This window comes from Ambystoma mexicanum, chromosome 6p (genome assembly GCF_040938575.1).
Source record: "Ambystoma mexicanum isolate Mex_15411 chromosome 6p, UKY_AmexF1_1, whole genome shotgun sequence".
In the NCBI taxonomy this organism is placed as follows: domain Eukaryota; kingdom Metazoa; phylum Chordata; class Amphibia; order Caudata; family Ambystomatidae; genus Ambystoma; species Ambystoma mexicanum.
The window spans coordinates 698,654,194-698,680,800 of NC_090935.1; positions in this window are offsets into that span (position 1 = coordinate 698,654,194).

Consider the following 26,607-nt stretch of genomic DNA (forward strand, 5'->3'; position numbering starts at 1 on the left):
AATGAAGAAGGACATATACTGTTAAGGTACCAACGTTATGTTACCAGCACAACAGTGACAAGAAGTGGACAATCATTCTGGATGCGAGAAGGTTGAGAGAAGTTGCGAGATGAGAGCAGGAACATCACTGCTTATGGACTACTATTGAGCACATGCATCCAAAGATCAAGAGAAACTACCACTGAATTGGGGAGGAGAGTGTTCATTGGTGCGCATCAGCATGCCCTTGTTGGTGATGACCAAGGAAGATGTGAAGAGTGACACATTCACCAAGATGGAAAACAACGGAAGAAGAGAAACAGACGGAGGAGTAAAAAGAGGGGGGAATTACTTCTCGAGCGAGACAGAAGGTTAATGGGTGAAGTACCAGCATACTAAAGAATGATCAGCAAAACTGCAACTGAAAAGAGAAAGCAAAGAACTAGCTACTGCTTGCATGGTAATGGAGGACATCATGACTGCCTGGTTAATTGAAGGTGATAACGGAAGGACTAGTACCAAGCACAGCATCATTGTGCAAGATAGAGATACATTGCAAGAGAACAACAGAAGAAGTTATCGGAATGCAAATAAGAGACATGGTGAAAGGAAGAGCCGGACTAAGATAGGGGTGTGCAACATGGTTCCAGCAGTAATAAAGGTGGCCACTCCCTGTGATCAGAGGAAGTACGAAGGGAAGTGAGTGTGGTGGAACACAGAAGGAGAACACTCCTATATGTACTGTTCATCAACAACAATGCAAAAAATTATGGACACTTCAAGGAATTGACAAAGATATGCAGACCGGAAGGAGGTGAATGTTGCTTGGTGGTGTGGTCGACAAAGTCGACCAGAGGGGGGACTGAAGAGGGAAAATCGAGATCAAACCCATGCCCCCTCACCCCAGGCGCATATACAGAAGAACAGCAGGAAGAACAAGGAGCGCACTTATCATTTGAACCAGGCCCCAGCGCACCCATGGGTGACAAATATGCTGAAACACACCCACTTCACCAACAGTGCAACTTCCATGCTACATTAGAATCAATGCTGCAATATCAGAATCTACATACACAAAAATCCCTGTTTAAAGGCTTGCAAATGCCTATATGAATTAAAATGGTCTAAATGCACAGTGTAAAGCCATGTTTCAGGATAATTACAGCCAAGTTCATTTCTCTCACTGAACACTGGCTGCGGGAGCCTTCAGCAATGTTCCTCGCAAAATCTCCGACCTGCCAAGGCCGCACATTCAAGATAAGATTGCTTTCTGCAGACAGACATTTTTTAATTATCCACAAATGTGAATAAATCACGGCAACCCAGTGTGTTTTTTTTTTCTTTCTGGGAAAGAAAGACACTTTCTCAAGGACTCGCACAACATTTGAAACATAAATTGTAACAAGAATGCCGCAGCCCAGCTCCCAGAGCCCAGGTGCGAACTGCTTGTTCAGCTAAAAAGTTATGGGAACAAGGTCATATTGCAACAAGTTAGAATTAGGTAAGGGGGGATGGCACCGCTAAATCAACCCACTTACGCAAAAGGTTAATATCCAATTGTCAGTCTCTCTATAAGGGCTACATAGGTAACCTACCACTTAGCAGCCAATAGCAGGAGGAGATAGGTTTCTGGGAGCTGATCCAATTCTGTGAGGTCAGCCTGCAGTGTGATTACAAAGCTGGCTTGCAAGCCAGCCCCGGGGGAGACGGCGCCTGAACTCTCGATGTGCACGATGCTCTGCGTGTTTTTTTCTTTTTTGCTGCCCAGAAATAAACGCAGTTTGGAACATGCTGCTGCCTGTTTGGGACTCTGTTGCATTTCTGGGGGCCATATGGGAGGTGTTGGGGTCTCCCATAGATGGTGAGGGTATGGCTGCTGGCCCCCACTGCCCTGGTGGGGGTCCAGCTTCTCCCCAACAATATACTGTGACTGAGGTCTTGTTGTATTGGGAGGAACGCTGGGGTGGTCCACAAGGAAGTGTCACACTTCTGGTACATGAAAAGAATAGCTTTGGGGGGGCACATGGTTGAACAAGCAGTCATTTTCCAGCAGTTGGGAACATTTGTTGAGATAGATGAACAACTACAAGTCATGGTTTTCCCCTGACACACACAGGACAGTGATGTCAGAGGAAGATTTAAATCAATAAATTCTTAGTTTGACAGAATGACAGAGTCAGAGACACAATCACAGAATGCGGCAAGGACCAGAACACTGCTGAATGGACACATACTTGATCACATTTGTGATGTCATCTTTGATGTCCTGGGTGTTAGTCTTAGCAGTGTGTGGTGGAGGCGTGAGTTATGGTTGCTTATCTTAAAATATCTGGTGAATTTCAAGGCTTTTTCATTTTTACTTGGAACCATAACCTCCCATTAACAACATTTTTTTCACTGAATTGCATAGGTTTTTAGTAGCACAACTTAACCATAACGCCCCTTTAACAACGTTTTTTTCACCGAATTTCATAGGTTTTTTGTAGCGCAACTTAACCGTGACGTCACTTTAACAAAGTTTTTTTCACTGAATTTCATAGGTTTTTAGTAGAGCAACGTAACCATAACGTCCCTTTAACAAAGGTTTTTTACTGAATTTCATAGGTTTTTGGTAGCTCAACTTAACCATAATACCCCTTTAACTAAGTTTTCTCACTGAATATTACATGGCCACGTTAGTGGCCATGTAGTTATGGTTAAGTTTGTGTTTCCATAGGAAGAACACTTTTTGGGTGGCTTATAACTTCGCTCCCCCTGGACGAATCCTCACCAAACTTTGCAAAAAAATTATATGGCCCATTCTTTTTCAAAGTTTGGTGAGGATTCGTCCAGGGGGGCAGTCCTTCAATTAACCAGGCAGTCATGATGTCCTCCATTACCATGCAAGCAGTAGCTAGTTCTTTGCTTTCTCTTTTCAGATGCAGTTTTGCTGATCATTCTTTAGTATGCTGGTACTTCACCCATTAACCTTCTGTCTCGCTCGAGAAGTAATTCCCCCCTCTTTTTACTCCTCCGTCTGTTTCTCTTCTTCCGTTGTTTTCCATCTTGGTGAATGTGTCACTCTTCACATCTTCCTTGGTCATCACCAACAAGGGCATGCTGATGCGCACCAATGAACACTCTCCTCCCCAATTCAGTGGTAGTTTCTCTTGATCTTTGGATGCATGTGCTCAATAGTAGTCCATAAGCAGTGATGTTCCTGGGGAAAAGTTATAGGGGGGGTCCCAAAACTTTTTTTTTCCCATAGACTGAATGGAAAAAACTTTGCGCACGGCTACAGCCCGAACCGCTGAAAGGATTTACACCAAATTTGCGGCAGGAGCGGTGGCCTGGTCCCGAAAGCGTGCTTTTGCAAATTTGGTGTAAATCCGTCCAGTAGTTTTTTTTAAAATGACCAAAATGTAAGGCAAAAAAATTAGTGATATCTGTGTTCGCTTCGTGGACGGACTTCCCTGTTCACGCCGCGGACAGCACCCCGATTGGCCCATGGCCGTGCGTCATGTCCGCGGACATGTGACGTGTTCGCTGATTGGACGGCGAGGGGCGTGGAGCGCGTCAGGTTTTCTGTGGCGCCCGCCATCTTGTATTCGCCGTCGACCGCGTACAGCGCGGTGAAATGTGGATAAAAAATGGTATTTAGTGCCCTGTGTTGGTATGTAAGAGTGTTTGGGGAGGGTGGGGGAGTATGAGATAGGTTCAATATTTTGTTTTTTTATGTGCTAGACGTTTTTGTTTTGCGTTCGATTTGTCCGCGGAGAACACGGCTGTTCTGACATTTTGTAAATAAACTAAATGGTGGGGTGTTTAGAGGACGGAGTATGTGTCATTTTTGTTCGCAAGGAAGGTAAAAATGAGCTATGAACACTCGCGGTGTACTTAATTGCTCGTAAATACACAAACTGGGGGTGTCCTCAGGAAGCTGTCCATATTGTAATCGGTCTAGTTGAATGTGTTCTAAGAACACTCGCGGTGTCCCGAAATGGCTGCAATTACACAAAATGGGGGTGTTCTGAGAACGTTGTTTGTATTGTTCGTTGTCAGGGTGAAAGTGTTTTAAGACCACTCCTTTTGTCCGCTAATAGTACAATTTCCTATGGGCGTCAACCGACTTTTTGTCCACTAAAGAAACGATAAATCCGGATGGTGTGCGCCGACATTATGTGATAATCCTATGACTGGCCCTATTGACCTGGCTGACTTGCTTTTGCGACACTAAATCATATCTCCCGCCCCTAAGCCTGATATTATCAAAGCATTCATATTCCCCGCCTCTCTCCGTGACGTTACAGGGTGCGTCATCAAACGCGCCCAGTCCTCTCCAGTCCTAAGTGACTTTACACAGAACCCGCAAGACAACACATATTATGTCACAACACAGCGCGCCACAATTCGGAATATGAAACAGTGATTTAAAAGCAAACAGCAAGATTGTAAATTTTGTAAAGTACATTTATTTGACATCAAATGTTTAGAGAATATTCAGAAATTTGCATTTGTCTTTGTTGTCGATCCGCAAAAAATCATGTTGAGGCACGCAATGTTCCTTTGCGGTACAGAGGGTGTTAGATCAGCTTACCACTCAGTGCGCCACAATTCGGAATATGAAACTGTGGTTTAAAAGTAAACAGCAGGATTGTACATTTGGTAAAGTACATTTATTTCACATTAAATGTTTAGTGAATATTCAGCGATTTGCTATTGTCTCTGCTGTCGATCAGCAAAAGTTTATTTGGAGCCACGCGTTGTTCCTTTGCGGTAGATAGGCTGTTGGTTTATGATAAAAGCAGTAAATGGGCGCTCTGATAATCGGAAGGTTGCTCCAAAAACGAGCCATTAGACCACCCTATTGGTTGGTATGTTGTTTGTAGCCGCTAGTACTGCGTAAGGGCATATTAGTCCTTGGCGATTGTCCCAAAAAATGGTGAGGGCCATGAAGTTGCATATTTGGACCTGCACCTGGCAGTTGAAGACCCCATCCGCTGGAGTATGTAAATCGTGACATAGGCAAAATGGGGCCACATACCTGTTTTAAAAAACATAAATTAGTCTCACCAGCTGATCTTCATTAAAAATCATCATTTTATTTATTAGGGCGTGAAACTATTTGCTATCGAAGATAGTGCAACGGAGTATGTTAATAATAAAATAATAATATTTTCCCATTCATATAGCGCTAAGAACCGGGAGGTATCTAAGCGGTGCTTATTATTAACCACGGTGTTCGGTGCTCATTTATCGACCACGGAAGGATGAAAGTCTGAGTTTGGCCTTGCCGGGATTTGAACTTGCGTTAGCAAGCTGTGCACGGATGTCAAAGCGGGCGTTGTACTCGCTGTGCCATTGACAGGCTACAGTGAAGTGGCACAGCCAGTAGAGCACTTGACCGCCTATAGACCGGTTAAATTATTTATATTAACCCACCCTGTGTCGTCTGCCTTTTTCAGAGCCCTCTAAACAACAGGGGATCAATTCGGCGGTGATAGTGCGCGGTAGAAAACATTATGCCACTTTCAACGAACAAGTTCAACTTGAGCGGTCTTTAATGCTACGCTATTGTAATTATATTTGGTATAAAATAATCTAAAGGGTTACTTACAGTACAATTGCAATTTCCATTGTCAATGAGTGGTGCAGTCCCAAAATACGACTCTGCGTGTGCCAACGATCTTTCGCATAGTGATATAATATATAAAAGTGGTTTTGTTTCATGAATTTCATCCTTATCTTCTCTTACGTTTTAGCAACACTCCTTCAAGAGAAGTCTTTCATCACAATCTCGGTCTGCCAAGGTCAAAACACAATACAACCTTATAGTCCGCTTCGTGAGCCTCTCCGGGGCCCGAGAAAAAAATGGAAGCAGCTGACCTTCACTGTGAACGAGCATAAATTCTTACTTTGCAACATTCTGTGTAAAGCCATCTGTGAGAAGTTGGTTTTTGCACGCCATGTTTGTATATTGTTTGCGTGATATTAAAAAAAGCTTGTTTAAAGGACGTTATGGTTCTAAGTACAGCCGAAAGACCCCTGAAAATCACAAGTTATGGTAAGCTATGGAAAATAACTCGCACCACCAAGTGCACTGCTAAGACTAACACCCAGGACATCAAAGATGACATTGCAAATGTCATTGATGAAATCACTGATGACATCACATGTGTATGTACTTTTCATGGAATTTGTGTACTAGGGATTTTTATTATAATGTCTCGAAAAAAGTGTCAAGGATATTGCAATAAATATCATACTGTTATTAGCGCTTTGAACGATGCATTGATATAAATAGCATTGTATTATGGGATTCTATCTAGTATACTGAGCTACTAATGGAGAAACATAGCATTGTGTGCAGAGTACAAGATGAAAGTATAATATTTGTAATGTTAATATGTTGAATAATGCAATGATAATTGTCCTGAAATTTTCGAAAATTCACAAAATGGGGGTGTTCTGAGGACGTTATTCGTATTGTGTGATTGCTTAGCTGTAAGCAATGAGGGAATGGCACAGAGAGCAAAGTGGACGCCGTCCGCGGACACCGCAGCTTTTCATGGACAGGGCGTGCTACTCCCGGGTTTTTCCAGGAAATCCAACATGGAAAGAAGACTGTACGGATCAGCCAATCAGATGTCGAGGTTGTCGATTTGTGTTGAAAGAGACTGTGTGTGGTGAAGATGGCAGAAGTGGAGAAAGTCAAGGTGTTGGTGCTCGGAGATATGTTTGTGCATTCTTCCCTTCCTCTCCTTCCCCCAGAAGCTCACTGTCTCCCGAGCCCTGGTTCTCTCAAGGCTGGACTACTGTAACAGCCTCTATCTTAATCTGCCTGCCTCCACTCTCCGCCCTCTGCAATTTATCCAGAACAGAACTGCGAGACTTGTCCTTGGCCTCAAGCCCAGGGACCGTATCTCTCCAGGACTGAAATCTCTTCACTGGCTCCCAGTGGCTGCGAGGATTAAGTTCAAAACCCTCTGCATTGTCCACAAGGCCTTCTGGGGCCTGGGGCCTAAATACCTTCAACTCTCTCTTCCTAAATATCTTCCTTCACGAGCCCTTCGCTCATCCGTCTCCAACTCCCTCATGGTCAGCCGCTTCTCGAAGCAACGAGCTGGGGGTAGATCTCTCTCCGCAGCAGGGGCCTCCCTCTGGAACAGCCTTCCTGCCTCCCTGAAACTTGAGGAGAACCATCTCCGGTTCCGGAAGTACCTCAAAACCTTCCTCTTCGCTTCTGCCATCTCTCTCCCTCTCCACTGCTAAACCTGCTTAACTCCCCACTGAATTCTGCACTAAACCTGCATCTGGGCCACTCTCAGCGACCTCGGTCCAGGGCCCAGCCACTCTCCACTTGCACTGCCTCCCTAGCTCCCCCTGCACTGTGGGACTGTCACTGTATCCCTACAGCCCCCCTTCCCAGCACTTCTCAGCACTTGCTCTGCACTTACCTCGCACTTGCCACCAGCTGGCCCTTTTTATTTATTATTTATTATTTTATTACGCTACTTACCTTGTACTGCACTTCCCCCCCACCTCCTCCCCCTGCACTTTCTCCTTTTCCCCTTACCTCTGCACTTGCGCGATCTGAATGACACCTGGCCTAGTAGGATCGTTTGTCTGTCTTCCCCTTGTTTCCCTCCCTCCCTGCCTCGTCGCGCCTTGAAACACTTGTGTATAGGCGCGTTACAAATACCATATCATATCATATCATATCATATCATATCATGGTTTACAGCAGTACGCTGAATGCAGGCATGCTGCAAAGAACTTTGATGTGAAAGGAGTGGAGGTGGTGTGGAGCACTGTGCCTGATTTCAATGTACAGGGAATTGTACAAGTTTTTGAGGATATGGCCACGATGAACAGTCCGCATGTGGTAGTTTTGCACTATGGTGCTTTCCATTTGGGCAACGTCAGTGCCCCTACTTTGTTGGCTGATTTGGAACGCTTGGTTCAACCCGTAATGAAGATCCTTCCAAATGCGAAAGTAATTTTTTCTGGATTACTACCTAGGGCAATATGGGACAATAGTTCAGTTTTTTGTCCTCAGCAAAACATTGCTAGGTGTGTCATCAACCGAGGCATGTGTGCCTTCATGCTTAGAGCTGGTATGTTCTTCTGTAACAATGAGAATATTGATGCCAGTAATGCTGTTAATTTTAAAGAAGATGGCATTTCTTTACCTTTTACAGGAAATGCCTTTCTATTTTGGAATGTAAGGGTTGCTTTGGAGAAGGTTATGTAAAGATTTTAGGAATAAAGTAAGAAAAAAAAACAAGAAAACAAATACAAAATAACAGGTGTTTGTCAAGCATCTGTAAAAAAAAAAAAACGGTTCTTTTCAAAGCCAACTTCAAAGCTGAAATGGGGCACACTATTTAAATTTACATTCACCACGCTCAGATTTTCGATGTGTCCTCGGACATGGCGGTAGTCCGCGGACATGAAAATCACTACGAGGGGGTTAGTATGTTCTATGTTACATGTATATGAAGTCAGGGATATTATGGTGAAGTTGTGCTACTAAAAACCTATGAAATTCAGTAAAAAAAATGTTGTTAAAGGGATGTTATGGTTAAGTTGCGTTACTAAAAACCTATGAAATTCAGTGAAAAAACTTTGTTAAAGGGACGTTATGGTTCAAAGTAAAACCGAAAAACCCCTGAAATTCGGCAGTTATGGTAAGATAAGCAACCACAACTCGCGCTGCCACCGTGCACTGCTAACACTAACACCCATGACATCAAAGATGACATCACAAATGTCATTGATGACATCACTGGCTCTCTCTTTTTTCTTTTTTCCTTTCCTGACATATCTAGGCCACATGATTTTCTTCAGTAACAGTCAGGAACTAAAAATTGTAAATTACTATATTCGTAGACTTATCCTTCAAGTATGTTCTTAGAACAATTCCCTTATGGTCCAGCCATATCATATGAAAAATATACATAGGAGAAGTCACAACCTTGAAAGACAGCAATCCTTTTTGTGCATTAAAATTATCAGTATATTTATCAACACTTTCTGATACTTTTGATGTTTTTTTATTACTGTACTTTCCCTGTATATGCTCATATTTGTATATGTTGTACTCACACTATTTTCCTTAGGGTCCAGACACATCATGTGATATATATAGATAGGGTAAGTAACAGCTTTGAAACAGAGCAATCATTTCTCTCCATAAAGGTAATCAGTTAGTTTATGAACACTTTCTGCTACTATTGCTGTTTCTTTTTCCTACTTCAATTCCCTTGTATATATTCATTTTTGTATGTGATGTTGTCTCTTTGTGATTTGAGCATAATAATGCAATTATGTAGTAAGTGGGTTTTATTACCTACTTATCACAAGTTTCACTGTATGCAAAACTCTAATATGAAAACAGTTGTCATTTCAATATTCAATATGGCAAGCTTATGAATATTGCACCTCTATCATGTATGCTGCATACAATGCCTATGTTTCTACATGAGTACCTTAGTATACTGGATTGAAGTTAATAATAGAATGCTATTTATATCAATGCATAGCTCAATACACAGATTAGCACTTGATATTTATTCCAATAATCTTTGACACTTTTTTTATTAACATTACACTAAGAATCCCTTGTACAGACTTTTCATGAAAGGGAAATGCACATGTTATTTCATCAGTGATGTCATCAATGACATTTCTGATGTCATCTTTGATGTCCTGGGTGTTAGTGTTAGCAGTGCACGGTGGCGGCGCGAGTTATGGTTGCTTATCTTACCATAACTGCCGAATTTCAGGGGGTTTTCGGTTTTACTTTGAACCATAACCTCCCTTTAACAAAGTTTTTTCACTGAATTTCATAGGTTTTTAGTAGAGCAACTTAACCATAACGTCCCTTTAACAAAGTTTTTTTACTGAATATATATATAGATAATATAAATTGTATAAATGTTTACTAGGATTCCCTTAGCTTACATACATATAACATAGAAAATACTGAACCCCCTGCCCCGCTAGTGATTTTGATGTCTTCGGACCGTGCGCATTTCCACGGACGGATCCGGTCACCATCAAGACTGCAAAAACTCAGGGGGTATCTGTCAGCACCGGCTTCTAATACAATTTTAGTTCCCTTTTTTATCTCTTCAACCTCCTCACCTGTGGAGTCGAAATCCTCCTCAACTGGGCTGAGCGCTCGGTGTGCCGTGTAGTCCTTTTCCTTTTTTCGAGGCTGAGCATGTCTCCCACAAGAGGAAGCCACAGTGAGAGCGTGTAAATACGCCCTGACCGTGTCCCCCTCCCAGAAGGGACAAAAAGGGGGAAAAAAGCCAGAATAGGCAAAAAAAACCTTGAACCGGCAGGTATCCTAATGGTAGCTGGGCTCGTGTAAAGCAGACGAGAGACGGGAGAGGGCAGCAACAGGAAGCACTGGGATAAGTAAACTCCAGCAACACCGGAAAAGAAAGTAAACAAGAGGAACTGAAGGCGGGGACCGGAGCAGGACCGGGAAGAGAAAGGAAAGTGCAAAAGGAAAGGCTCGAGGAGCAAGAGGTAAACAGCGTGTAGCAAGACCGCAGCAGCAAAGAAAAGCAGCTCACCGTGGAGGGTTGCAACGCGCTGGACCAAGGGAGAGGAGTGGTTAAATAACGCTACGGTCAACCAAGCGGAAAAAAAACTAGACTGCTTAGTGAACGCAGCGTCAAGCGTGACAGGAATCAGGAAATCCGTAAGCGGCAGCGGGGCCAAAGACGCCAGCTGAGAATGCGGCGCATGACAGTATGCCCCCCGCCAAGGCCCAGACCTCCCGGTTTACCGGGATGTAATCGGTGAAACTTCCGGAGAAGGACATGAGCGTGGATGTGTGCTTTGGGTTCCCACGAGTCCTCCGCATGGGAAAAACCCTTCCAATGCACCAGATATTCCGGGCGCCCTTTGCGGTACCTGGAGTCCAGCAACCTGGATACTTCATACTCGGGGGTATCAGGTGAGTGAGAGAGAGTAGGGAAAGGACGAGCCCTTAGTGACTGTTTGGCACTCTTCAAAAGTGATGCGTGAAACACTGGGTGAATCCGCCTAAGAGAATGTGGCAGCTTTAGGCGGAAGGCCACTGGATTGATCTTGGCAGTAATGGGATAGGGACCAATAAACCTGGGGGACAGCTTAGACGGCCGAGACCATCTAGGAAGGTATTTAGTGGATAACCACACCTTGGAGCCCACCTCCCAATCAGGTACTACCTGCCGGTGCCGGTCGGCTTGCTTCTTGTAGGTCTGGAGCCTATCTCTGAGGTTCAACTTAGCTTTGCCTTGGATTTCCCTTATTCGGACTAGTACCTCCTCTACCGCCGGAATTGCGGGTTTGCAGGGAAAATGGGGAATGATGGCTCGGGGATGAAATCCATAAGAGGAATAGAAGGGAGACATTCTGCTTGCGGAATGACTGGCATTATTATATGCGAACTCCGCCGTCGGCAGCATATCCACCCAGTTGTTTTGTTCCAAGTTGGAGTAGCTGCGCAAATATTGTTCCAAGGTGGCATTTAAACGCTCCGTCTGCCCGTTAGTGTGGGGATGATATCCCGATGACAATGCGCGCTGAATATTAAGAGCGGCCCATAGGGACTTCCAGAATTTGGAGACGTATTGGCTCCCTCGGTCTGATACAATCTTGTCTGGGAGACTATGGAGTCGAAACACATCTTTAATGAAAACCAATGCCATACCATCGGCAGTTGGTATACCAGGGACTGGAGAGAAATGAGCCATCTTGGTGAGGGAATCGATGGTCACCATTATACATGAACATCCTTGAGACAAAGGTAAGTCCACAATGAAATCAGTGGATATATGACTCCACGGACGTTCCGGGATGGAATCTTGTTGCAGCAGACCTATGGGTCTCTTTGTGTTGTTTTTACTCTGACAGCAGACTCTGCAGGACCTGACATAACGTTTAACGTCTTCAGACAAACCTGGCCAATAAAAGGCTCTTCTGATCAGGTCCAAGGTACTCGCCTGCCCCCTATGGCCTGCAGTCTTGTGATCGTGGCACCAGGACAATATGTCTTTCTGAAGAGGTTTGGATGGTACCCAGATCCTCTGATTCTTCAAGAACAAACCATCCTTTTGAATCATGCCTCAGGGTTCTGGATGTGAGGAGACAGCTTCTTTTATCCGTTGAAACAAGGAGGAGATAGTGGCAACAATGCGGTTACTGGGAAACAACTTCTCCGGGCAGGATGAGGCAACATGGAAGGAAAAAGACTTCCTGGAGAGGGCATCTGCCAAAGTGTTTTGGCTTCCAGGAATATAAGTGATGCTAAAGTCATATTGTGAGAAAAAATGCGCCCATCGGGCTTGTCTGGAATTGATGCATTCCATAGACTGTAGAACTTGTAAATTCTTATGGTCGGTCCGGATTACGAAAGGGTGACTGCACCCCTGTAGGAGGTGTCTCCAGACTTCACAGGCTTTTTTCATGGCCAGAAGTTCACGTTCAATTACGGAATAATTCCGTTGGCTAGTAGTGAGAGTTTTTGACGCTTAAGCTATTGGGTGTTCCGTGTTGTCATGTTCTTGTAGTAGAACAGCTCCTATAGCTGCGGCAGCGGCATCTGTCTCAACGATAAAAGGCTTGTTTTGGTCCGGCTGGCATAGGATGGGAGCGCTGCAGAAGCTCTTCTTCAAGAGCTGAAAGCTCTCTTCAGCCTGAGGGCTCCAGATGAAAGGCACAGATGTCTTCTTTAATAAGTTGGTAATCGGTAGAACGGTGTTGGAAAAACCTGGCACGAAACGCCTATAAAAATTAGCCAGGCCCAGGAATCTCTGAACCTCTTTGACTGAGGAAGGAGCCTGCCAATGGAGAATAGCCTCAACCTTTTTTTGATCCATTTGTACTCCTTGTGGTGAGAGGATAAACCCCAAGTAAGGTACCGAAGATGCCCCAAATACACACTTTTCACGTTTGGCCAATAAATGATGTTTTTTAAGGCGCTCCAAGACCTCTGTGAGATGCAGCAGATGCTCCGACATAGTCTGTGAAAAAACAAGTATGTCGTCAAGGTAAACTACCACTGAAATAAACAATAAATCTGAAAATATCCAGTCTATGAACCTTTGAAAAATAGCTGGAGCATTGACTAGTCCGAAGGGCATCACGTAGTATTCGTACATGCCAAATGGCGTCCTGAAGGCCGTCTTCCATTCATCTCCGGGACTTACTCTGAGTAAGTGATATGCATTGCGCAGATCCAGTTTGGAGAAAACTGTCGCTCCCTGTACCGATTCCAAGATGTCAGGAATGAGGGGCATGGGGTACCTGTCCTTGCGACTTACCTTATTGAGTCCCCTGTAGTCGATGCATGGCCTGAGGTCTTTAGAATCCCTCTTTGGGATAAAGAACAAGGGAGCACCCGCCGGGGACTTAGAGGGTCTGATGAGACCGTTGCATAAGTTGTTATCCAAATACTTTCGTAAAGCGTCCTTTTCAGTCTTGGATAAAGCGAACATTCTGCCGAATGGCACCAGGGCATTGGGTATCAGCTCGATGGAGCAGTCCTCCGGTCTATGGGGTGGTAATGCCATGGGGGCGGATTCTGCAAACACCATAGGGTATTCTTCCAATACCTTGTCAATGGAATGCACCCCTATGCTCGTGGGGAGAACAGTGGGAAATATCTTTACCTCCTGGTAGTGTGCTTCTTGGAAACAGTGTGTTTGGCAATAGCTGAAATTAAAATGCAAACAATTAGACTTCCAGTCGACATGGGGATTATGTTGTCGCAGCCAGGTGATCCCCAAGATTAGGGGAAAATGGACTGCTCGAATGATGTCAAAAGTAATGACTTCTTAATGCTGAAAAATAGTGAGAGGAACGGGTTTGGTCGTCTGGACGATGAGTCCTGAGCTCAAAGGTGTACCGTCAACTCCTTCTACTTTCTGGCCGTGTCTGCGATCTATCCGTGAAGCACCAACTTTGTCTACCCAAAGGGTGTCAGCGAAGTTCCCTGCGGCACCGCAATCCAAGAGAGCCAGCGTCTCTACCGGGCTGCCATGGATAGTAACCTTAACCGTTATAACCATAAGGCGGGAATCCTCAGAAGGGTTCGAGGAATCAATTGACATAGTCACGTAGGGACTGGAAGACTGCCCTCGATAACCCGTCCCAACTAGGCTCGAGGGTTTGCGTTTTCCGCAGGTTTCTTGGTTAGTTCAGTACAATTATGCACCGTGTGGCGATCAGAGACACAATAGGCGCATAGGCCCTGTTCCCTTCTCCTCTTTCTTTCTTCAGGCGTTAGAGAACGGCGAGTAGTGCCGATTTGCATGGGCTTGTTGTGAGGTTTGAGCGCTGTTGAAGGTGGTGAGGAGGTCCTTGAAAAGGAGGTACGTGTCTTTCTTCTTTCTAGGCGTCTTTCTTGCATCCTGAACTCCATCTGAAGGGCAGCCGTCATCAGATCCTGCAGGGAAGTAGGACGAGGGAAGTGAGCCATTTCGTCTTTTAATTCTTCCCTAAGGCCTCGGCGGAACAGAATAAATTAGGATTGCTCAGACCAACCCGTCTCCAGGGCCAATCTCTTAAATGAGGAGATGTAAGACAGCACATCAACTTGTCCTTGACGAATGTCCATCAAGTATTCTCCAGCTGCCATTGAAATTTCGGGTCTTTCAAAGGTTCGTTTGACAAAGTCAACAAAGGCATCGAAATTCAGAAGGACAGGGTTATTTCCGGTGACTAGGGGGGTGGCCCAAGCAAGAGCGTTCCCTGTCATATTGGACACCAAGAATCCAACCTTGGCATGATCAGAGGCATAAGTGCGGGTTCTGAAGGAAAAATAAACCCTGCAGGCGTCATGGAATTCTTTTAGAGTTTTGGGGGAACCATCGTACTTCCCCGAAGACAATGACATAGGAGGCAGGTCTGTGTTGGGGGGCTCCCTCACTGCCACCATTTGCTTTAACAGGTTGTTTTCTGTTTTCATATTTTGCATTTCGAGAGAGAGGCTTTGTACTGCAGCAATTAGTTCCTGCACTTGCTCAGGAGTTGCCATGGTTGTTGTTTGTGGGCGTTGCAAACTGTCAGCACCAGCTTCTAATACAATTTTAGTTCCCTTTTTTATCTCTTTAACCTCCTCACCTGTGGAGTCGAAATCCTCCTCAACTGGGCTGAGCGCTCGGTGTGCCGTGTAGTCCTTTTCCTTTTTACGAGGCTGAGCGTGTCTCCCACAAGAGGAAGCCACAGTGAGAGCGTGTAAATACGCCCTGACCGTGTCCCCCTCCCAGGAGGGACAAAAAGGGGGAAAAAAGCCAGAATAGGCAAAAAAACCCTTGAACCGGCAGGTATCCTGATGGTAGCTGGGCTTGTGTAAAGCAGACGAGAGACGGGAGAGGGCAGCAACAGGAAGCACCGGGATAAGTAAACTCCAGCAACACCGTAAAAGAAAGTAAACAAGAGGAACTGAAGGCGGGGACCGGAGCAGGCCCGGGAAGAGAAAGGAAAGTGCAAAAAGGAAAGGCTCGAGGAGCAAGAGGTAAACAATGTGTAGCAAGACCGCGGCAGCGAAGAAAAGCAGCTGACCGTGGAGGGTTGCAACGCGCTGGACCAAGGGAGAGGAGTGGTTAAATAACGCTATGGTCAACCAAGCGGAAAAAAAACTAGACAGCTTAGTGAACGCAGCGTCAAGCGTGACGGGAATCAGGAAGTCCGTAAGCGGCAGCGGGGCCAAAGACGCCAGCTGAGAATGCGGCGCATGACAGTATCTTACATTATTGTATCATACAATAAAAACACCAAACATGTTCAAAAAGCACCACATAAATACATTATATTTAATAATAAATAAGAAGTTTAAACAATATATGTAAGACACCAACCATCCACTAAAATAGCATTGGCAATATAATGGAATATATCCAAAAAAAATGCCTCCAACACAATTACCTCACAGAAACTGCACAGCAAAAAGCAAGAGCATACCTACACAGCAGTAACACCAAAAGTTTGCAAGAAACTAGTAAGTACACTACATTTATTTCATACATTTATACATTTTCTGTACTAGGTACACTAAAACTAATATATATATATATATTTTTTTACACAGAAATGTCCAGTACTTTGGACTGGCTGGAAGAAAATTTCCCACAAGATGAAATGAGTGAAGACCGTGATACTAATGGTAGACACAACATTTCTTTATATAAGCCAATTAATAACCATTACTTTATGTGTACTTAACATATATATTTTTTTAACAGAACATACAGACAATAAGTATAATATACCAAGAGATACATTAGAAGATCCTCTGAAACAAATGGAACTAAAAATGGATATGTTAATGAAAAATGGCATTCTTATAAAACAGGTTGTTGAGGACCACATTAAAGAAAACATTAAATATCACTGTCCCACATATACCTGTTCCCCCTCTCCATGCCCCAGCCAACTATCCCCAAACCCTCCCCAGCAAGAACAACATTACAATGAGACTTCCATCACTTCCTCCCCTCCCATACATCATGTCCAAACCCCTAATTCCCCTGTATTTGTTTCAGTTTCTGCTTCCCCCTCTCTTTCGTAATTTCTATACTGTTATACAATAATACAATTTTAAGTGTGTTCTTAGTATATGTCTGTGTCTTATATATTTCTTTAAAGGCAGTTATGGTGTCCGCGGACAGGGCGGGTGTCCGTTATGTCCGAAATTAACCATAATGGGGGTGTCCCAAGGACACTATACCTGTTCGTACTGTTCGTAATTAAAATGAATGGGTCCTTAGAATGCACAAGATGTCCGCCTGTCCCCAATTAACCAAAATTGAGGTGTCCTAAGGACATAATACCGGTTTGTACTGTTCGTAATTAAAATGGAGGTGTCCTTAGAACACACAAGATGTCCGCCAGTCCGCAATTAACCAAAATGAGGGTGTCCTAAGGACAATATACCTGTACGTACTGTTTGTAATTAAAATGGCGGTGTCCTTAGATCACACACAATGTCGGCCTGTCCGCAATTAACCAAAATGGGGGTGCCCTAAGAACACACCCCTGTTCATAATGTCCGCAACCAGAATGAATATATCTGTAGAACACATATCCCGTCCACCTGTCTGCAAAGTTTTGACGCATATTTATTTTAATCAGGGACTTTAACACTGTTCGTAGAACACCCGTGCACATGCGCATCACATCCTCCAAACATCACACCGGTCTGTAACAGTCTGCCGCACGTGTATCGCACTTTTAGTTACTTTGGGAACCCGAACACTGTCTGTAGAACACCCACGTGCATGCGTACAACCATCCCCGCGCATTTGGTGTCCTGCGGACAGCCGTCCCAATCGCGAACCTGTCCGTGACGACATCATGTGACCGCATCCATGCTGAGGGTGTTTCCTTATTTGCAGACACTGTCCGGGCCCCCGAACATTTAAAAAGTGCTTTTTTGAGCATTCCAAGGTATTTTACAGTAATAAGAAAGTGAGATCAAACAGTGAATTGCGCCAAGTTACAAAAAGTGCATCAAAGTAAATTGTATAGTATTTTAATTTGATACAGGACAGCCAGACACGTGTTTCGAGCGAAAGCTCTTCCTCTGAGGCCAGAGTTCCTTGTCCAATTAGGTGAGCAATTCCTTGAAGTAAGGACGATTCTAAATATAATCCCGAATTCTGATAACCAATTGCAATTGCAACTGCAAATTTGAAAAACGGCTCTCCCATGAACTATTTGTCTGCCGGAAGGCTGTTCTTTAAATTTGCAGTTGCAATTGCAATTTTAAACAACATTACCAGGATCAATGTTCTCATTATTACAAAAGAACATACCAGCGCTAAGCATGAAAGCAAACATGCCTCGGTTGATTGCACCCTAGCAATAGGAGAAAAAAACAGAACTATTGTCCCATATTACCCTAGGTACTAAACCAGAAAAAATAACCTTGGCATTTGGAAGTATTTTCATGACTGCCTGAACCAAGTGTTCCACATCTGCCAACAAAGTAGGGGCACTTACATAGCCCGAATGCAAAGAACCACAGTGCAAAACAACTACATGTGGACTGTTCACCCGGCCTATGTCTTGTAAAATTCCCTGCACATTTAAACCAGGCACAGTGCTCCACACCACCTCCACTCCTTTAACATCAAAATTGTCTGCCACATTCCTGCATTTAGCATACTGCTCCAAACCATGCAAAACCATATCTCCAACCACCAACAAACACCCTGACTTTCTCCACCTCTGCCATCTTCACTACACACAGCCTCTTTCAAAACAAACCACAACCTCAACATCTGATTGGCTGATCCCGACAGTCCCCTTTCCATGCTGGATTTGCTGAGAAACCCCAGATGTGGCCCGGCATGTCCGCAGACATCCGCCATGTCTGCAGAGCTCATAACACAGGTACAGCCCTTTTACCCTTTCCACTTCACTCTCTGCTACATCTAACTCCATCATCACAGATCAACACTTTAGATGTACTATTGATCACTCTCAGTGCAATTGGGTTGTGACTGCAAAGGACCTACAGCAACCACTACTATAAAACTCCCCAAGATTTCTACTTGCATATTTATGCACATCCACCTGCATGAACACAGACTACAGGTATAAATATTTTCTACAAAGGACTTGTACAGCTCTTCTAGGAATACATACAACAGAGTAACTGCCACGTACCCTGTATAAACTGTAAAATGAACTTACTGTAATTTCTCCCATCTGCTATGATGAAGTGTCACTTGCAAACCTGTCTGCTCTCCAAATTTGTGTTTACACACAGCTATCTAAAACAATGTTATTTCATATTAAAAGATAGGAGAAATAACAGTATAAGTATGAAAAAGGTTTCCTAGTGTGTTATAAAATTACACACAGCCAGGATGAGTACATGCAACTTCATTCATGCACACAGACAGACAATATAATTAGAAAGGCTCCCAGCTGAAACAACACCACTGCCTCTATATCAAATCCTTCTGCTTTATTTCCCACACCCTCACAAATGCATACATTGCATGCTTTCCTGCACAATCTCTGCCATTTACCCTGTAAAAATAGCAAAAAATGCATATGATTATTTCTTCTATCTCTTAACATCCAATAACATAGCCTTAAAAAAAACAAGTGTGCTCTATATGTTTACTATTATTCTTATTTGTAAAACATATTCAACTAACAGATTCTAAGTAAAACATAGAGGATGCACATAGGCAAAGGAAAGTGCATGTGCATACTATGCTCAGTTGTAAGAAAACACTACTACTACAAAAACAAAAAAAATCAATGTCTACATTAACAAAAGTGCTATAAACACACATATTCACAAACTACTTTCTTTTACAATTGCAGTGAAGACCACTCTCCTGAAAAGCAGCAGAGTCTGAAGTACGAACAAGAACTTAGAATAAACCTACTCTATCCATACAAAAAAGTTCAATACTAACATAATATTCTAACTGTTACTCAAACACACTAACATTATAGTATTGTAGAACAAACAAGTATATTAACCCTCTACCATTAGATTTAGTATTAGTGCTTCCCCTTACCAGCTGCATACTTTATATTGTCATCTGAAGCATAGAATAGTAACACAAAAATACGAGCATAGCCTTCCCAACTTGATGTAGCTGCCCATTGCACAACCACACACCTCCACAATCATCCTTACTATCATACTCGGACACTCATTTACAAAGCACGCATACACTGCACATCAGCCCAACCCACAGTTTCTTTTTTCTCCAACAGAGCCCAAAGAATGCCTACCAAAAAGCAACTGCGTAGAAAACAATGCAGAAGTAGAGCAAAAAACAGCTAATAGAGTCATTAAGCGAAAAATAAACAAGCTTCCAGTACAGAAACTTTGCCTCCTCTATCAAAATGTAAAACGCAGAAAGTGATTAACAAGACTTCAGCTACCACTACTGCTAATGCTGCCACTATAAATCATGAAGAAGTGGCAAGTAACCATACCAAAAAATAAAATATTTTACAAAAAAAGTTACGCCACAAAGTCCTTCAGAACCTTATAAAAACAGGAGAGAAATCATGCACAACCCTTAAAACCTACAGCAGAAAATGAGTCCTAGAAGCTCTCATAGACAGTGCAATCCTTCTCAAAAGGAAGTTATTTATTTTAGTTTTAAACCGAATGAAACCACTAACAAACTAACTACTAAACTACAAAAAAGACTTCTCAATAAACGGAATACCAACAAAAATAGCTTCTTAAATATCTGTGGAGGTTAATGGAGTCACACCACGACCACAGAACCATAATTTAATGAAGAAGCATACACACAAAAGCAAACAAACCCAATTGTCATATGCAGCAGTGGACGAGGGTATAAAACATGTAATGACACCATTATAGAACGAGAAACTGTGCTCACAAAAATATCCCCAGAAAACTCAGTATCACCTCTCTATTCTACTGAACCAAAACGTCCAGTCTACAAATAGCCGTGCACATCAATGTGTAACATTGCCAAAAAAATCTCTCAAATCTTTACGTCAGTTCCTCATTCAGTATGTAAAAAGCGAAGACAAATTCAAATTGAAACTACTACAAAATATGGATGCCTGTCCAGTGCACAAATACAGAGGACTACAAGGACATTCATTAGCCTGCATTTCAGGACCCATCATATCAAAATGATATCAACACTACATTCAACTATAAGAAATATGGTCCATAAACTCTACTCTGCTAAAAATCCTGCTTTAGCACTAGCCAATTTAAATAACAATCTTCTACATGGTACAGCCAAACAACTACTCAAAGAAAATAGAGCATATCCAGAGAAAATATCCAGAGAAAATATTTTGGAAGTGAAAACCACTTACAAAATGCAATAGCTTTACAACAAACTAGCAATTACTGTACAAATAGAAACCTTCTATTAAACACATACAAAAAAGAAATACTAAAGTTTAAAAGTACCTCAGCTGAAGTACCAAACCATGTGTGTGTTGTTGCCGCAGGACTTTTTATAAAAGTAACACAAAAACTGTAGACATAATGTACAAAATAGAAGACAGTGAAGATTCCAATGGTTCCAGTTAGCTCTCTACCTTATAGCAGAAAACAAATACGAAATTACTGACCCCTTAATACTTTGCAATTACTGAACTGCAAAACTTGACAACAACCAAACACCTTCACATGCTATCACAAATAACTTGGAATTATTCCCACTACCAAAACACCTGCAACAACTAACAGGCCGATTCATGGAATTAATGTGCGCCAAAAATTCCCGCGCAGAGGTGCCAAAACGTGCGATTCGCAGTAAAAGTGCGAAAATCGCATTGCTACTGCGAAAATCGCAGGGAAACCAGCGCACATCGATTCATGGAAGTCCGTGCACGAGAAAAATATTGGATGTGCGCTGAAAAAGTGCGCGGCGCACGCCGGCGCACAGGTCATCCAACGGCGTGCGCCACGGCCGCTGCGAAATCGCACATAGCGCGGCGCACATCACAAAAGTAGGCGGAACTCAGGGCGTAACACTCAGAATGGGGAACAACGCGTGAAAATATGGGCGTCACGGGGGAAGTACAGGAGGCAAGTGCGCGGAATGCCCACACGCTCGCCTACAACTCGTATTCATGGAATCGAATAGGGCAAACCAGTGCACGGGCAAAGACGCGCATAGGGCCAAACAAGTATGCCACAAGAAAGCAGGCGGTAGCGTCCCTGCGCCTGAAATAAATGTGCGCCAAAATGTGCGCTAACAAAAAGCACCCATATACAGCTATGATGAATGATCCATACAGTGGCCCTCTAGGACAAATGAGGTGCAAAGGGGTACCGACAAACACGGACACCCGCTGTGTGGAAAATAGCGTGTGCGTGTATTACGGGGTTCGCGGGAAGTTCCACACGCGATTGGCCTGGGCACGTGTATTTCGGTGTGCGCGTGAAGTTCCACACGCAATTTCAGCAGGGTACGTGTACTCCGGGTGTGCAGCAAATTCCACACGCGAATCCAGCAGCCTACGTGTATTTCGGGGGTGCCGGGGAGTCCCACACGTGAATTGGCCATGTGGGTCCTCCCAGCTGTTCCCTCTACACCCTCCAGGGCCCCTGCAGGCGGCCCACACCACAGGGGACTACCCTGCACCCCTGCACATGTCCCGCAGGCAGCCCATCCCCCATGGCCATGCCCCCCAGCCAACCCACATGTCACCTTGCACTACTGCCCACCAACGCATGTCTCCCAGCACCCCCACCCCCCGGCACTGTAGGGCACCCTCCACCAGGCCACCACTCCTGTCCCCCTGGACCCCCACCCCCCAGCACTGTGGGGCACCCTCCAACAGGCCCCCACTCATGTCCCCCTGCACCCCCACCCCTCTGCATCCAGGGGCACCCTCCACCAGGCCCCCACTCATGTCCCCCTGCACCCCCACCCCCCAGTACCGTAGGACACCCTCCACCAGGCCCCCACTCCTTTCCCCCTGCACTCCGACCCCCCTGCATCCAGGGGCACCCGCCACCAGGCCCCCACTCATTTCCCTCTGCACCCCCACCCCCCTGCATCCAGGGGCACCCTCCACCAGGCCCCCACTCATGTCCCCCTGCACCCCACCCCCCAGCACTGTAGGGCACCCTCCACCAGGCCCCCACTCATGTCTCCCAGCACCCCCACCCCCCAGCACTGTAGGGAACCCTCCACCAGGCCCCCACTCCTGTCTCCCAGCACCCCCACCCCAGCACTATAGGGCACCCTCCACCTGGCCCCCACTCATGTCCCCCTGCACCCCCACACCCCAGCACTGTATGGCACCCTCCATCAGGCCCCCACTCCTGTCCCCCTGCACCCCCACTCCCCTGCATCCAGGGGCACCCTCCACCAGGCCACCACTCCTGTCCCCCTGCACCCTCACCCCCCTGCATCCAGGGGCACCCTCCCCCAGGCCCCCACTCCTGTCTCCCTGCACCTCCACCCCCCAGCCATGCGATTTGCCTGGGTAGGTGTATTCCAGGGGTGCGCGGGCAGTCTCACAAGCGATTCCATCAGGAAGTTCCACACGCGAATTTGCAGGGTACGTGTATTTCAGTGTGCGCGTGAAGTTCCACACGGGCCTGTGAGAGTGGGGTACGTGTATTCCAGGCGTGGGCGGGAATATTTACTCGCGACTGAGCCTGGGAGAGTGTGTTACGTGTATTCCTGGGGTGGGTGGGAAGATTTACACGGTCGCCTACAAAGCGCCAAAAAATAAAAGGTCCAATCCTGAAACACGTACGCCAGCATGAAGCAGGCGCACGTCCCGCGCAGCATAAGAGAGTGCGCAAACAACAAACAAGCTCAGACGCCAGGATGAATATACCGTTCCTAGCAGCAGTGGCCGTGGGATACCGCAGGAGGAGAAGGATAGTCACGGCCAGAATCTTCACACCCAGAACCAGCCTATTTGGTATGCCTGATGACCAGGTGTATGGGAGGTACAGGTTTCCACCACACATAATACTTGACCTGGTCAGTGAGTGGGAGGATGACCTCACATCACCCACCCTGTGCTCCCAAGCACTCAGCCCCCTGGAGAAGGTCCTCAATGTACTGCACTTCTTGGCTACTGGATCATTTCAGTGCACAAGTGCCATAGTGGGGGGGGGGGTGTCACAGGCCAAGCAGTCACGGTGCCTACACCAGGTGTTGTCCATCATCACTGCACGCCCATCAGTCCGCAGGCACATATACCTGCCCACAACACCTGCAGAAAGGCAGGCTGTCAGCCAGGATTTCTACAGGGTGGCCCAATTCCCCAAAGTGCTAGGTGCCATTGATTGCACCCATGTGGCTCTACGTCCCCCCAGGGCATCTGAGCACATCTATAGAAACCGCAAGCACTGGCATTCCATCAACGTCCAGGTAGTATGTGATGCCAAGGGAATCATCACCTCAGTATATGCCAACTATCCAGGGTCCACCCACGACAGCTTCATTTACAGGATGTCAACCCTAAACCGGGACATGGAAGCTGGGTGGCATGGCGATGAATGGCTGCTTGGTGAGTAGAAATGCCACAGCACACGCATGCATGACAGATACAGAGTAATGCCAATAACCCACTAATGATCCCCATCACCACCTCCCCAGGGGACAGTGCCTACCCTCTGAGCACACACATGATGACGCCAATCCTGAGGTAAGATACAACACAGCCCATATTGCAACACAGGGCATAGTGGAGCGCACATTTGGAGTGCTCAAGTCTCGCTTTCGCTCCCTTGACCGTTCTGGTGGGCAGCTGTTATACGCTCCCCCAGTAGTGTGCAGGATCATAGTGACAGCATGTGTCCTGCACAATGTTGCAACACGCCGGGGCCTGGCTGTGGACATGGTGGTGCCCCCACATCCCCAACCACATGCACGCCCGCTGCGCATGGGAGGGGAAAGGGCACGGGGTGAGGCAGCCCATATGCAGCTGGTGGCTACTTACTTCACATAGAAAGCACGCCCCTGTGGAGTGCACACAGCCCTGGCACATACCATCTGACAATCAATGATGACTCAATCTGACAATTCTGATGAATTAAGGGACAGTCAACTGTCAGAACCATAGCAGCCTGAGATTGTTCATCTGGAAGTGTCACAATATGTGCATCCCTACCTACACAAACACCACCAATGCAGTGTCATCAAAAGACACACTTCCATGCAGCAAAAATGAATACCCACTTGAAAAATACAACATGAGAACAGTGCCATATCACCCAACCCCTCCCCGGCATAGCCACACAACACACCATGGCATGTCATGCAATGTGAGAACAAACAAATTAATCCCCACAACATGCCCCAAGTGTCACCAACTACAGTGTCCCTAATGGAAACTGGCCACACATGAAATGCTCACAGTAATGCAGGACCAACAACACACATTACCAAATACTTACCAATAATACCAATCACCTACACAACCTCCAACCTACCATAAACATAACAGTACAGACTTAAAAAATTGGTAGCCTCACTACCTGAAAATGCCAGCACTTCAAACACTTCCAACTATACAGTGTTAGCGCCACGCAAGAGTGTAGGTGCACTGCTTACAACATGGACTCCAGTTCTAAAGTAGACCGCCTTGTGAAGACATGAGAAATGGACCTGCAAATTAGGAGGATGAGATGGATGCAGAGGCACATATCAATACACCATGCAGTGTACAATACAACAACAATATGCACTAGGAATGTATACACAGTATTGACTACAGACTGCCCACACATCATATGGGAGTCCAACGTCACCGTGTAAGTCAATGTCACTTGGGCACACCCTTTGCAAGCCCATGGAAACGGGAAGCAGGAGGGGTGTGTGTCACACAAACCCAAGCATCTGACCCAAATTAAGGACAAGCCTGCATGTGCCCAGCCACAATACAGCGTATGCCCACGGGAGCCACACAAGGCAGCACACTGTCAAAAAAATCAAGATTCAAAAATCAAAAAAAAAAAACAATCTAAAATCAAAAATGCCCATGAATGGGCCCGGGGGGGAGGGGGAGGCCACCCAGGAGGTCCGAGGACAGGGTGCACACCAAAACCCACCTGTGTGGATCTTGCGGAAAAAAAACACCTCCATGGGCTCATGGCCTACACGGCTACCCTATTGTGGGAGAATCGCTGCTGTCGCTCTCCTCACCCTCTGCAGCTGCATCAGGCGGTGGTGGCACTATGGGAGGCAGCCCACGAAAAGCCCTAGTCTGGTCCTCAATGGCAGCAAGCATGCGTGTGTGGAAGGTCTGGTTCTGGAGGATAATTGTGCGGAGGTCCCCATGCAACAACTCACGGGATGCCCGGACCTCCGCCCTAGTTGCCTGCATCTCAGCTGAGAGCGTACGTGTGAGCCGCTCCAGCTGCTGTTCTGTCCTTGTGTTAGCTGAAGCCTCAAGCTCAACCAGAGTTGCCCTGAGCTGACGGAGTTCCACCCCCAGGGCTTCCCTGTGGCCCTGGGACTCAATAGAAATGGCTTCCCCCAGAGTCTCCAGTGCCGCCCGCCTGTCCCTGTTGGACGCCAACATGTCCTCCATGTGTGACTGGCTAATGGAGTCTGTTGCCTGCTGTAGTTGTTCAATTAGCCTTTCTTGGGGACAATGGAAGTGGCCACCCTATCCATGGCCTGAGCCATCATCTCAGTTGATGCTGCCTGTTGGTTTGCCATACCGTATTTGGATTGCTCCCATGCGGTATTGCCAGGTGGCATACGGCCACCGCGTCGGCAGGCACCACACCTGTCTGGGGCAAGGCGAACTGCGCCTTGCTGTGCCGGCACTGCCTGAGGATGCATGACTGCATTACCCCTCTGATCTGTTGGCCCAGGAACAGGATCAGATGTAACGGAGTGTGACCCTGCATCCGTAACCACCAAAGGCGGACCTACCAACACTGACATCCCCATTTAGGGTTCTACCCCTGGTGCAGGTGGGTTGAACAGTACAGAATCCCTCCCAGAAACAACGGTACATAGGTCTCATCATCCGAATCGACACCTGAATAGAGCTTGGGGGAGGTGCACCCAGAGACACCCCTTGAGATGACGGCCTGCAGCAAGTGTGGGTTCTCACCCACCACCACACCACGTCCCTCACTGGTGCCTGGTCGGGCCTGAGACCCCTCCTGGGTCTGCACCATCTCCA